This window comes from Micromys minutus (genome assembly GCF_963924665.1).
Source record: "Micromys minutus genome assembly, chromosome: 2".
NCBI lineage: Eukaryota > Metazoa > Chordata > Mammalia > Rodentia > Muridae > Micromys > Micromys minutus.
The window spans coordinates 89,013,229-89,026,437 of record NC_137971.1 but is presented as its reverse complement, the minus strand read 5'-3'; the positions used below and the strand labels follow the sequence as shown (position 1 = coordinate 89,026,437).

The 13,209-nt window shown below is 38.7% G+C and overlaps 2 pseudogenes across 2 annotated transcripts; one reads left to right on the top strand and one right to left on the bottom strand.

The window, feature by feature from the left end:
- Positions 1 to 2,079: 2,079 nt before the first annotated feature.
- LOC308417705 (large ribosomal subunit protein eL20-like) lies at positions 2,080 to 7,568 on the bottom strand (annotated as a pseudogene). The gene is made up of 2 exons: positions 7,501 to 7,568; positions 2,080 to 2,626 (listed from the first exon to the last, which is right to left on the bottom strand). The product of its transcript is annotated as a large ribosomal subunit protein eL20-like (transcript).
- LOC308417704 (preferentially expressed antigen in melanoma-like protein 7) lies at positions 7,567 to 9,960 on the top strand (annotated as a pseudogene). Its single transcript has 2 exons — positions 7,567 to 7,603; positions 8,545 to 9,960. The product of its transcript is annotated as a preferentially expressed antigen in melanoma-like protein 7 (transcript).
- The last annotated feature ends 3,249 nt before the right edge of the window (positions 9,961 to 13,209 follow it).

Here is a 13,209-nt window from a genome sequence, read left to right as displayed (position 1 = left end):
CCCCCCCCCAGAGGAATCTCCCTTGCCCTCAGGCCTCGCCGCACCTCCATGGGCCATATGCCCCCCACTCTCTTCATCCTTCCCCTAACATTGGTGCCGTGACTCGGATCGTTATTCTCTCACAACATTGGTGCCCTATAACTCTTCCTTTCAGTGACTTTTCCTTTCATTGGTGCCCCGTCATCTTTTCCTTACAATTCTAATATCGAATAAAGTAAATTTCCAACCAAAAGATATCAAAAAAGATAAGGAAGGACACTTTTTACTCATTACCAGAGAAATCTGTCAGGAGGAACTCTCAATCCTTAACATATATGCTCCAAATAAAAAAGCACCCACATTCATAAAAGAAACCCTACTAAAGCTCAAAAAATACATTTCACCCCATACAATAATAGTGGGAGACTTTAATACCCCACTCTCACCAATGGACAGATCATGGAAACAGAAACTGAACAAGGACACTGCAAAACTAGCAGAGACTTTGAACCAACTAGAATTAATAGATATATACAGAACATATCATCCTAAAGTAAAAAAATACACCTTCTTCTCAGCACCCCATGGCACCTTCTCAAAAATTGACCACATAATTGGACACAGAACGAGCATCAATCGATATAAGAAGATTGAAATACTCCCAAGCATCCCCTCAGATCACCATGGTCTACGGCTGGTCTTTAACAACAACAAAGACAACAAAAAGCCCACATACACATGGAAACTAAACAACGCTCTGTTAAATGATAGCAGGGTCAAAGAAGAAATAAAGAAAGAAATTAAGGATTTTCTAGAATTCAACGCAAACGAAAACACAACATACCCAAACCTATGGGATGCAATGAAAGCAGTACTGAGAGGAAAACTCATAGCCCTAACTGCTTCCAAAAAGAAACTGGAGAGAGCTTACATCAGCAACCTGACAGCACAGCTAAAAGCCCTAGAACAAAATGAAGCAGATATACCCAAGAAGAGTAGACGGCAAGAAATAATCAAAATTAGGGGAGAACTAGACCAAATAGAAACAAAAAGAACCATTGAAAAAATCAACAAAACAAAGAGTTGGTTCTTTGAGAAAATCAACAAGATTGATAAACCCCTATCCAGACTAACTAGAGGGCAAAGAGAGAGTATACAAATTAACAAAATCAAAAAGGAAAGTGGAGACATAACAACTGAAACTGGGGAAATTTAAGAAATCATCAGATCCTACTACAAAAACTTATACTCCACAAAATTGAAAAATCTGGAGGAAATGGACTAATTCCTACACAGACACAAGATCCTAAAGTTAAACCAGGACCAAGTAAACCATCTAAATAACCCTATAACACCTAAATAAATAGAAGAAGTCATCAAAAGCCTCCCAACCAAAAAAAGCCCAGGTCCAGACTGGTTCAGTGCAGAATTTTATCAGACATTTATTGCGGATATAACACCAATACTCTCCAAACTGTTCCAAAAGATAGAATCAGATGGAATACTACCTAACTCATTTTTTGAGGCTACAATAACCCTAGTATCTAAACCACACAAAGACCCTACAAGAAAAGAGAACTTCAGACCAATCTCACTTATGAACATTGATGCAAAAATACTCAACAAAATCCTTGCAAAACAAACAAAAACAAAAACAAAAAAAAACCATTATGCTCAATCCTTACACACCAAGAAAACGTTGACTAATTCCAGGTTACATCCTGTTTTACATGAACTTTTTGCTCACTGTAACTAGTAAGACATTAATGCAGAGTATCAAACCTTAAAAAAAAGAAAAAAAAAAGCCAAGCACTGACAAAAATGTATTTGTATACATTTATGTAAAAATGTTTAAAATTTTTTTCTTTTATCTTTGTTTTTTAAAATAAAGTTTTAAAAAAAACATTTATTTCCCAAACACACAAAAAAATAAATTATCCTATAAACAAAAGACTTTTATTTCAGTCCCATAGAAGTATAAAAGTTTAATAAAGAAGACATTGGTGTAAAGTGATTTCTTTTTTCTAAAATGCTGTGTATGTTTGCTTCTGAATACATTTTTTTGACAGTCTGAAGCTTTTATTCAGTGGATCTCTGAGTCTAGAAGAAGATGTCGGGCCTCTTGGTGGGGAAGCGTGGCTTGTAATGGCGCTGCAACACGTGGTGGGGCGATGGGAGTTTAATCTTGGAGTCGTGGAACTGCTTGACAGCTGGCCGGCGACACTTGCAGCTGCAATCTCTTCTTCATGATTTGGATGGAGAGCACACGAGCACGGTGACGGGCGCCCATGTCCCAGAAGCACTGTGTGACTGCGCCAGCGGTGGTCAGGTCTCTGTACTCTCTGTACACATTGTGAGTGTCACTTCGGGAGTCATAGCGCAGCCAGATGCCAAAGTCTATTACACTCAGGAGTGACTTCTCAAACACCTGCCCGCAGCACACAATCACCCTAATGACTTCTTCATCTTCTTCAGCTGCGACACAAAGTACCAGAAGCGGGACTTGGCCACCACATGGTTAGGTGCAAAGATCCGCATCCAGTACAGTGGCGGTGTGTGGCATTTTGGGGATGTCAAGCAGCCCCAGCACCTTGTACTCTGAAGCGTGCCCGACGCCTTCTCGGCACTGCGTGCTCGTTCACCGCCACTCACAAATGAATGAAGGCATTTTTTAATGTATGTGACTACACCTTTCACACACACCAAGAAAGGATGTCGGGTCCCATTACAGATGGTATGAGCCAAATGCAGTTGCTGGGACTTGAACTCGGGAACTCTGAAAGAGCACTCAGTGCAATTAACCACTGAGCTGGAGAGATAGCTCAGACCATAAATTCATTTACTGTAAGTGTAAGTAGCAAATTAATCCATGGGAAAATCAAGATTTATTTCAAGCTGTACTTAAATATCTGGGCAATTATTTTTTATTTAATTTTTTTTAACCTGTATGGGAGTTTTGTCTTCATGTTAGTCTATGCACCACACACATGTCTGGTGCTCAGAGGCCAGGAGAGGGCATCGACTTCCGGGGACTGCAGTTACAGCTGTTGTGACCTACCACCTGGGCGCTGGGAATTGAATCAAGGTCCCTTGAAAGAGAGCCAGTGGTATTAATCACATAACCAGAGCTCTTTACTCAATGCTCTTAAACATCTCTCTAGCTCCCAAAAAAATGGTTCCTAAAGATCCTGCTCTTGAGATATCCATGTGTTCCATCAAAAACAGGCTGGTTTCAGAGACAACCATCACACAGTTTCTAGCATAATTCCCTTCTGAAATCCCTATCTGGGCAATGATTGATTACTTAATACTTTAAAACAATCTGGATATCTCTCAGCCATGATGCTAGGATGCTCACATATTATTATTTATCTATCTCTTATGGCTTCATATTTTTTTCTCCTGGAGTCTTCTCAGAACCTCTACTCCTCCTGAAAGACCTGAACTCCCTCTCCCTCTGTCTCTGCCTTTCTCTTTCCCTCTCCCCCTCCCCTCCCCCTCCTTCTCTCTCTCCCTCCCTCCCTCCCTCCCCCCGACCTCTCTCTCTATCTCTCTCTCTCCCCCCTCTCTCTGATTAATAAAAGTTTATGACACATTATGACACATTTTCTCTTTTGCCCACCCACTGGGTGATCAGCACCTATTGACAAAGCAGAGAATAAATAGAAAGACTAGTTTACACAAATTTGAGACATGAGATTTTACACATGAACATTACAGTGCTTGGTCTGGATTAAAACAAGATATGAGGGCAGAAAAATCAGCAAGTAAATAATAGAAGGTTAACTTTACACAGTGCACGAAACCCTAATCCTACACAATGGAAAAACACATTGACATGTTGATATTAGGGCAGTGATAAGAAAATTCAGTTCTTCTTATTTTAGGTGATCTTCTGTGTTCTTTAGGTGTCAAACTCCAGTCACATTCCTCAACTGTAAAGCCAAAACGCAGGTGAGCCAAGGCTTGCTCACCTTAGTTCAGTTACTATATTAACAAACTCAGGAGTCAGATGGCTGTGAAAGCCAAACCATATCCTCTACTGATGATATTTTGAGCATCATGTATACAAGACTTGAATGAAAGACAGATACATGTGGTTTGGCAAATTTAGCATGTGATTTTAATTACAACACAAAGTGTCCCAGGGTGTTGCTGTGAAGGACAGAACCATAGTAACACTGAAGATTCTCAACCCTCCAGGGAATCCACTGTTTACACAACCCTTAGGAAGTCACCTAGAAATAGTTCCTCAAAGGAAATAGTTAGAAGCAAGACCTAGGAGACTTGGAGCTTGTACTTACTTAGTGAAGTAAAATATGAAGGCATAATTAGAATACCGCTAAGACTCTTATGAACAGTATGGGTTATGAGAACATTTTCCCAGAAGTCAGTGCTGACTTTAAGTCTCTTCCTCATGCAAGATCCTGGGCTCCTTCATAGATAACACCTTCAATATGGTTTCTACTTCGTGTCTGCACTGAGGTAAGAGAGGGGAAGCTGCTAATAGGTCTCATCTGCATACTTATGTAGGGTTGACTGGAGATTGTGGAGGAAGAAAGAGGATGTGTGATTAGACCTCCTACTTGTTCATACTTTTTCTTATTATGCCCCCAGATCAAAATATTTTTCCATTCTTCTCCAAACTCTCAGTCTGAAAACTGGAATCTAAACTTTTCCTATCAGGGATGAACCTCATCCTTCAGGAACCACAAAGGCACTGAGGGCACAGAGACCATGCTTTCCAGAATTGCTCTCCCTTTGGTGTGGAAGGCTGCTCTGCCTGGCTCTCTCCTTGCTCATATCAGCCTTCAGATTTTCATTGATTCCTTGAGTTTGTATACGTTCCACCATCTCCCTGATGAATGGGAAGGAGTTGCAAGAACACTAAGTATATTGGTTTGGGGAGCTCATTGGGAATGTGCTTCTTACTCCTAAGCATTGTTGTCTCTGTAGGAGTTACGAATGAATCAACACTGCTGGTTCCAATCTCCTGATGACACTATGAAGAAGAGAGTCCAATTGCAACAATGATGTCTGTCCTAGTGCAGAAGAGGTAACAACCCTACTGCTTATGCATGACACTTTGATTTGATGTTTAAATATTCTTTTCATACACAACAGGCCTGACTATCTGTTTCATGGCTCAACTTTGGTCAGTACTTACTCTGTTGTGGTAAAAGAGTTGACTGATATCCAGATGCTACATAAAAGACTGTGAGCTTCCTGTTTGAGTGCTGATATGTTGTAAGTGCGTGTGTGTGTGTGTGTGTGTGTGTGTGTGTGTGTGTGTGTGTGTTGTTTGTTTGTGTGTGTGTGTCTGTGTGTGTGTGCAGCAGATTGTAAACAAATAATACTGATGTGTGAGTGTGTTTATGGAAAACACTCATGTGGTGAGCTGTGTGGCTGTGTGAGAGTCATTAAGATAAAAAATGTATGACTTACCAAAGAACAAATCAACCAGTAACAAAATAAATATGTCTAGAGGCAGGTATAGTGACATATACCTATAATCCCATCACCATGGAAGGAAGCAGAATCATGAGTTTGAGGCTGATCATGTCTAGTGAGTTAGATGAGAAATATTAAAGGACATGTGGAAAGAGCTTTGTGTTGCAGTGTTACTAGGGCATAAAAGATATAATGACTTACTGCATTTCCCTTCAGAGGCAGCTTCCAGACTTTCAGAATTCCCTGGGTTCTCTTTCTCCTGCCTTTTCTCTACATATCAGGATTCTTGTCATCTTTGGCCCTTCTCCATCTTTTATAGCTTTTATTTTCCTTGTTGTTTTCCTTACTCCTACTAGTTCTTCTTTATGTTCTTTCCACAACAGACAGAGATGTCATTGTTGATTCCTTCAGGAAAGTTGATAGCCCTGTAGCATCTTTAGCATGTGAGGAAACATGTACCTGCCCTTCTATTAAACATAAATGGCCCTGTGCTTCATAACCTGTCCTTTCTCCTTTTTTATTATATCAGTGTCCTCTTTCCTGATTTGATATTAGACCACATTTCCTCATATTTATGTGTATATACAAATTCTTCACTTCTTTAAGAGCCCTACATGCTTAGTGCTACAATTCTACCTTATTCAGAATTTCACTATCCCTGATCTTAATCACACATTGTTGAGCACAATTTGTGAATATATTAATTTTTGTCTTCAAAGATCATACTCACTTAATGTTCATCATACTCTGTTTCCATAACTGTTCTAATTTGTTACTTTTGTCACTGCTCTGCTGTACTTAACATATAAGTTAATCTTTTCACATTATGTTTCTGTAGGAAGTAATAAATATAAGAGTTGATAACATAGCTTGAAGCACCTATGGGTTTCTTAGAAAACATTCTCTGGAGATGAAGCAGAGTTCTGTATATACAGCAGATTCTACCAGAATATTAAGTGCCTGTTCTTTGATAGTGTACCATTTCTGGATATATACCATAAATACAAAATTATATCTATATTTCTTTATATATATTTCAGCATGCTTGTTATTGCAATATATGTATTTAATTAGTTATTTGTCTAAATATGTCTCTGTATATGTGCTTGCCTTTGATATTTGTGTGTGCTTATGTGGGGGGGGCATGTGTGAGTGTGTCTGTGTGTGTGTGTGTGTGTTGGAAATCTTTCCTGGAAACACAAATGAACTTAATAATTAATTAATTCATTTATTTAAAATCATCTTATCATCATCTTCATCACTGTGGCCATTTCTATAATATAGTCTTCAAAATAATGCAAAATTCCTACTAAGTTTTTATTTAATCTTCACATCTGTGTTATAGTTTTTGTATAATATTCATAAATTGGCAACAAAACAAGTATCCAGAGCCATTAGAGTAAGACACCAATTTATGGATGTGAAACTCAGATATCTGTACTCTCACTAATTATTTATTATACTGCATAAAATATGTTATATAGATAATATAACTTATTTAACCTATGTCTAAACTGTACTTTAGAGTATGAATATTTACTTATAAAATACAAAGTACAAAACATTTATTTTTAAGAAAATGAAACATTTGTTTTAATTGTTATTTTTTAATTTTTTAGAGATTTTAATATACTCTTTTACCTTTCCACTTTCTCCTTGCAACACTCTTCATCTATAACTATCACATTTATATCTTTCAAATTTGTGGCATCTTTTATAGCTATATGTGTGTGTGTGTGTGTGTGTGTGTGTGTGTGTGTGTGTGTCTATCTAACTTTCCATGTATCTATCTATGTTTGTATCTATCTATGTACCTATGTATCTATGTGACTATCTATGTGTCTATCTACCTATTTACCTATCTATGTATTTCTATTTATCTATGTATTTATCTATATATGTATGTATCTATCTATGTAGCTATATATCTATTTCTCTGTGTATCTATCTATATCTCTCTGCATGTGATCAATTCATATAGTGTTGCTTATGACATACACATTTTAAGGCTAATTTGGAGTTGGATAACTATTATATGTGCTCTTCCCTGGGGAAGACTATTTCTCTCACTCTGCATGCCCTAATTGGCTGTAGTTTGTTAAATTAGAGCTGAGGTCACCTGAGTTTTTCCCGACCATGTTAGCAGACCGACTGGTGACCTGCCTTGGTTCAGGTTATGTTTAGACAGCCATGTTGGTCCTTTTGTTGAGCAAATTTTAAGTCCAAGTAGAGAACTGATGGTTACTGCTAAGCTATATGGACCACAAAGGCAGCCTATGTATTATAGCACCATGCTGGCTGTAGTTGTAGGTCATTGTCATTACATTATGAGTTTCTGCAGTTACTGCAGGTTATGTACTAACATCTATGGAGTTGGAACCTCAGCTGAGGGAGAATATAAAACAGTTGTCTTTCTAGGTTACCTCACTCTATACAATATTTTCTAGAGGAACATTCATTTTATTATTTACATGTTCAAGCTTCTTTGAGAAACATTTTATTAACACTCATGCTTAGGTAGCTTTATTCTACTTCACCTCTGCCAATATGGTAAAACAGAAAAAAAAGCTAATCACTGCTTCATTATATATGTTTATGGTTCTACACAAGGATGAATTGATTCTTTACATGATCAGTTCTTTTGCTTTTGTATTTCTTCAGTCACTTGCTTCTTAAAAGTCGTTTTTTCAAGTATGGAAAATACATTAGTCAGTAAAGTGTTTGCCTTGGAATCAAAAAGTCTTGAGTTCAATCCCTAGAACACATCAAAATTTATGCCAGGTATGCTGACATGGACTTGTGATTCCAGCCCCGTGGTGGGAGAAAACAAAGAATCCTTGGTATATACTAGCTAGAACTGGCCTAGTAGATAAGGCTGAGTGGCCAGTGAGCCCCACCAATCTGCCTTGTTCTGTAGCCAAAATGCTGGGATTACAAGTGTGTGCCACCATGCCTGAACTATTTATGTGCACTCTGCAAATGTAACTCAGGCACTTGTACTTCAAAAGCAAGCACTCTAAATGTGCCACTAGAGCCAGAGATGACACTCAGATCCTTTGAGCCTCTCACCTGTGTCCTAATCAGGATCATCTCTCTAAAGACCCATCAAAATAGAGTTGGAAACCCCACCCACACTCCTGCAGCTGGCTGCACAGAGCATGGTGAGGAAGGAGGTACTGACCATCTCTGCTCTGCAGGACCCACCAAGGGAGCTCTCCCCACCACTGTTCAAGGAGGCTGACACTCAGAGAAAAGCAAAGATGATTAAGATCCTGGTAGAATACTGGCCCTTCCCTTGCCTTCTTAAGTTGCTGATAGATAAGCCCAGCTTGGAGACCTTCCAGGCTGTACTGGATGGAGATGACACATGGCTGAAATGGATGTATGGCCCTAGGATGGGGAAACCTCAAGTGGTTGATTTGAGGGATGGATACCATGACTCCTGGAATATGCAGGCTGGAAGAGAGGGTAGAAACCAATAAACAGAGACTATGCTTGAGAAGCAAATAACGAAGGTCTGCTCAAGGAGGCAGCGTTTGAGGGTGTTCAGTGACCTTTCCTTCAAGTCTTCTCGGCATGAAGATAGACACCAAACACGTTTGTTGCAGTGGGACAAGAACAGAGAGGGTTTCCTGCATTTATGCTGTAAGAAGCTGGAGATCAGAGCGTTAGAAGTGTCCAAGGTTAGGAAGGTGTTAAAATTTTTACAGCTAGAGTTCATCAAGAAGTTGCAACTGAATACAGTGAAGAATCTGTCCAAATTGGCAAAACTTGTACCTTGCATTGGCAAGATGAGAAATTTTCACAAACTCATGCTAGTACGGATCTTCAGAAGAAGTACTTACACATACACAGAGAGGAGTAATGTCTCAAAGATCATTTCTCTGTTCTCCAAACTCAGCTGTCTCCAGCATCTCACCCTTGATGATGTCTATTTTCTCAAAGACCACATGGATGAGTTGCTCAGATGTCTGGAGGCTCCCTTGGTGTCCCTGACCATCACTCTGTGCCAGATCTCTCAGTCAGACTTGGAGTCATTTGCCCAGCACTGGAACTACAGTCAAGTTAAACAACTGTGCTTGAAAGGTGTCTCTTTAACTTCACTGAATGTCATGCCTCTCAGAGTTTTCTTAGTGAGTGTTGCAGGTACTCTGCAGACTCTAGAGTTAGAAGACTGTAGGATGAATGACTCTGGCCTCAGAATCATTCTGCCTGCCCTGACCCAATGTTCCCAGTTCACTAGCATCAATTTTTATGACATTAACATCTCCATGGATGCTCTGAAGAACCTTCTGTACCACACAACCAACATGAGCCAGCTGACCATTGAACCCTGCTCCAGTAGAGGTCTGTAATGAGTGGAGTTATGTTCAAGTAGAGATATTTTCCCAGCTTTTTGAGGAGCTCACAAACACACTCATAGCTATAAGGCAGCCCAAGTCAATCTGCTTTGGTACCTATTCCTACTATGACTGTGATACATATTGTATCTATGAAAAGAAGGCCACATTTTGTAGATGCTTGGAATAACAACAGGAATATTCCTTCTGGGTAATATGAATGCCTGGGGACTGGTTTTGCATTCAGAGGACTCAAGACAAATGGTTTTGGACATTTCTTCGTGTGATGCAAACAATGGTCCAAACTCCTGTAAGGACTGACTTCTTTACTGGCTTTCTCCTACGAGTGGAAGCCATGGTCAGATTCTGAGAACCTGATATTCTCTCTGTGGTGTGCTTCTTGTTTAATTGGTTCTTAAGATTATAGTCAGAACAGTTCTTTTTTTTTTTTTCCTCTCTTACAACTTTATTTTTCTTAAAAAAGGAGGAATACATATACAAATTTTAAGGGCATTTTGGCGTAACACTATATGAATATTTTTTGTCAGTACTTAATTCTTTTAGAGGTTTGATAGCATGCATTGAAACCCTACTAGTTACCATAAGCATGAAGTACATGTAGGACAGAACGTAACATGGAAACATTTTTCTTGGTGAGTATAGATTAAGCATAATGATCTTTGAATACCAAAAATTGCCACAAGGCTATATTTTTAGCTCTTGGATTATTAATGATTTAAGGTCCAGGTGTACCACACTCTGAGATGGTGCTATACATTTTTTTTCCTAAGAAGGACTGAGGGTTTCTTTCTCTCTCTCTTTCTTTCTTTCTTTCTTTCTTTCTTTTTTTTTTTTTTTTTTTGTTTTGTTTTTGTTTTTCTTGAGCTTCATATGGCCTGTGAGTTGTTTCTGGGGTGTTCAGAGATTTCTGAGCCTAGTGTCCAATTGTCAGTGACTGCATATTATGTCTGGTTTTTTGTGACTGGGTTACCTTACTCAGGATGATATTCTCTAGATGCATCCATTTTCTTAGGAATTTCATAAAGTCATTGTTTCTAATAGCTGAGTAGGTTAGTTCTTTGACTGTACACAGGGATGGAGGGATACTATGTTGTCTAAGTTTTTGTTCCATAAGGCCTCTCAACATGCAATGAAGCTATTCTGACATTTCCACTTTTGCTTCTGCCCAGTGGGTCCTATATGTAAAGCCGTGAAGGCAGCAATGCAAAGCCAAAGCTTGAGGAAGGGAGTTCTGGTGAATGAACAGCAGATTGCAATTCAGGGTAGTCAAGCTAGTAGGAGCTGTTGGGGCATCAAAAAATAGCTGAATCAGACAAAAACAAGAGCAAGGGGATGGAAGCTCAGCCATATTTTTAATCCTTTTTTATTTCTAATAGTGCATTTGTAGCTTAGGCTGGCCTCGAACTCCTCTTACTTAACCCCACTTACAGATTCATGAGGTCACTAACAGAAACCTCCAAGGATGGCTTGTAGACCACCTGACTTTGAGGCCCTGTTCTTTAGCGCTCCCCACATCTGGTCAGTCTCTTCACATTAATGGTTCCATGAAATGGACAGAAGTCCCTTTCCTCTCTAAAAGTATTGCCATTCCCTAGGAACTACATAATAGATGTGCCTGAGTATAGCCATCGTGTTTCCTCGTATCTGTATAATCAGGTATCAATAAAGAATGTTGCAAAACTTTAAAAAAAAAAAAGCAAGCACTCTAGATACTGGACTTACTTTCCATTGTTTCTTTTTTTTTTTTTTTAAACGACTTTATTTTGCAAAACAAAGATAAATGTAAAGATTTTAAACATTTTTTGCTTAAAATTATACATTTTTGTCAGTACTGTTTTTTCAGACATTAAAATAAATTTTACATAAAACCATGTGAATATGTTTTTTAGTCAGTACTTGATTTTTTTCAAGGGCTTGACAGTATGCATTGAAAACGTACTAGTTGCAATAAGCGTAAAGTACATGCAAAACAAAACGCAACATGGAAATAGTCAAAGTCATCTTGTTTTGTGAATATATGTATATTTTTTGTTTTCTTTATTTCTTGGACTTCATACAGTCTGTGAGTTGTTTCTGGGGGAGTGCAAGCCTCTGGGGTTAGCATCCCACTATCAGTGACTGCATATTATGTCTGTTCTTTTGTGACTGGGTTATCTCACTCAGGATGATATTCTCTAGATGCAGCCATTTTCTTAAGAATTTGGTTAAGTCATTGTTTCTGGTGGCTGAGTAGTATTCCATTGTGTATATGTACCACAATTTTTGTATCCATTCGTCTTCTGAAGGACATCTGGGTTCCTTCCAGCTTCTGGCTATTATAAATAGAGCCGCTATGAACATTGTGGTGCATAATTCTTTGTTGTGTATTAAAGTGTCTCTGGGGTATATGCCCAGAAGTGGAATAGCTGGGTCTTCATGTAGTACTATATCCAATTTTCTGAGGTATCGCCAGACTGATTTCCAGAGTGGTTGTATTAGCTTGCAACCCCACCAACAGTGGAGAAGTGTTCCCTTTCCATTGTTTCAAATGAAGAGCTCTTTTATTTTTGATTTTTCAAATCTCTTGAATATAATAACTAGATTTTCTATATAATCTTTCATCATTCACTGTTAGCTGCTATGTGGTACAACATAGAAATCTTAATTTAATGATAATGCTTTTCAACACTCTAAAAAGCTGTTTTCAAATTCAAAAATTACAAAAAAAATATTTTTGGTCAATTATAGGGTGTTTTATTCTGCTTTTTTTTACATCCATATACATTTTAGAGAAGAGTAGATTTTGGAGAACTGTTCTTTCTAATCAAATAAATGCTTTTAATATGTTGTTTTCCTATTGATTTAATTATCCCTTATCATTTGTTTATTGTATCACTATTCCCAAATACTTTTTTCTGATAAATTATTTTTATTCACTTTACTTCCCAGTCACACCCTTACAAATCCCCCCCCCCATTGCCTCCTCCTTTTCTTCTTTCAGAAGAGGAAGCCGATCCATTTGGGTACCACCCCAACTTGGAACATCTAGTTACTACAGGACTAGGCACATCCTCTTCCACTGAGGCCCTACCAGGCAGTTTAGATAGGGATAAGGGGATTGAATGGCAGGAAACAGAGACTGAGGCAGCCCTGCTCCACTTGTTATGGGTCCCACATGAAGACCAAGCTTCTCATTTGCAACAAAAGTGTAGGGAGCCATTTGCATGCTCCTGCGTTGGTGGCCCAGCCTCTGTCAGACCCCATGCTCCTAGGTTAGTTGACTCTGTGGGTCTTCTTAAGGTGTCCCTTGACCCATTTGGCTTGCTCAGTTCTATTCTGCACCCTTAAAATAGAATCTTTACTCACCGTTTTTATTTGGCTCTGGATCCCTGTATCTGCCTCCATCTGAAGTTTGAGGTAATCATTTTGCTGAAGTTGT